The sequence below is a fragment of the Crocuta crocuta genome, unplaced genomic scaffold, assembly GCF_008692635.1.
Source record: "Crocuta crocuta isolate KB4526 unplaced genomic scaffold, BGI_CrCroc_1.0 scaffold45, whole genome shotgun sequence".
Lineage (NCBI taxonomy): Eukaryota > Metazoa > Chordata > Mammalia > Carnivora > Hyaenidae > Crocuta > Crocuta crocuta.
In genome coordinates, this window is record NW_027530544.1 from 4737912 (window position 1) to 4739333 (window position 1422).

Below are 1422 nucleotides of genomic sequence, written 5' to 3' on the forward strand. Positions count from 1 at the left end.
CCGCGCCCCCTGCGGCTCCTCCCTGCTGTTGGACAGCACCCAGGGGGCTCGCACCGGAGTCCGCTCGCACCCGCCCTGCAGGCTGAGGCGAGGCCAAGAGGGTCGGCGAGATTCTAGCGTCCGCGCGTCACTCACACAGTCTCTCACTCCGACCGATACCGCCCGAACCGCTACAGACTGAAGCCGAGGCTCTGAGGGGGAATTTACGCCCACAACCTGCCGTTTATAGCGTGGCCCCGCCCTCTTCCGACCTCTCCCGCCCCCGGCTTTACGTCACTTCCTGCCTCACGTACACCCCAGAGGTGCCTCGGTAATGGACTGCCCTGGGCTTGTCGTGCGCACGCCCTGGAACAAGGACGCTCCGCTTGTGTGCGGGGAAGGGCGGGGAGGGGCGTGGTCGGAGGGAAAAGGCGCCAAGACTGCAGGTGTCGGGAGGAGCTGTGGAATCCGCACTGGCTTCCTCCTCGCCGCCTGCCGCTGTGGCCCTGGCCGCAGCCTTGATACCCGGAGGCCTCCTCCCTCTAACCTTGACCGACCTCCAGGCCTTGCCGTACAAAGGGTGCTGGTGTCGGCGTTTACTTTTTTACATGTTGGATACTTACACTGAAATAATTCCTTAAAGTGTATGTCCTAGTTGGAATGTTAGGTAGCCAGTAAAGCCATATTGTGAGTGTATATTTTGCAGCCTCAGAAATACTTTGAATAAGCAAAAAGGGAAAAGAATTAAAGGCAAAATGCAAGTATGTATTTAGGATGTGTAAAAAATGCACGTGAACCAAGACGGGCACAGTGCTTTGCATAATGTTTAATGCATGAGGGAATGGAAAGTAAAGTAGAAACAAGTGATTTATTAGAGGCACAGAATTGTAGATGAACTTTCATGATCATTGCCATCGTTGTTATTATAGGGTTGTGCAATGCGTAACAAATAAAAAAGAATTCTTGTCACTTTTTAAACTCTTTCCAACAATCACACTCTCCCCGCCTCTAGTCGGTAATTTAGAGTGCAGGCAAGGAGATTAGACAAATTTACCAACAGCTGCAAAGCGAGAAAACGAGCAGGGCCATAAAAGGGTTACAGATAAAGTGCTTTCCAGGTCCAGCCCTGAGGGACACAGAACAGTCCTTTAAAATGTAAATCTGTTCACCATGCTAATAGAAAAGAAATATGATCAACTTGATAGATACAGTGTAAGCATTTGACAAAATTCAATATCCATTAAGATAGAAACTAAGCAAACCAACAACAGTAGTGTACTTCTTCAAACCGATAAAAGTAACCTGCAAAAGCCAATAGCCAACAAAATGCTGAAATTATTTTCCCCTTACATTAAGAACAATGAAAAGATGCCTGCTTTTACCAGTCCTACCTTTTAAGGAAAACAAATAAATGCTTGTAGAAGAAAATGTGAAAAAAAAAAA

The 1422-nt window shown here is 48.0% G+C and overlaps 1 protein-coding gene across 2 annotated transcripts in view; it reads right to left on the reverse strand.

Moving 5' to 3' along the window:
• Positions 1 to 215, reverse strand: part of TFRC (transferrin receptor) — a 28751-nt gene extending 28536 nt beyond the window's left edge. Inside the window, exon 1 of one of the 2 annotated variants that reach the window (XM_077767673.1) lies at positions 136 to 215. The gene's annotated coding sequence lies outside the window, so the exon portion shown is untranslated. Of the gene's footprint in view, positions 1 to 54 lie in introns of both variants that reach the window. The other variant, XM_077767674.1, reaches the window with a different exon arrangement.
• Between the last annotated feature and the right edge of the window lie 1207 nt (positions 216 to 1422).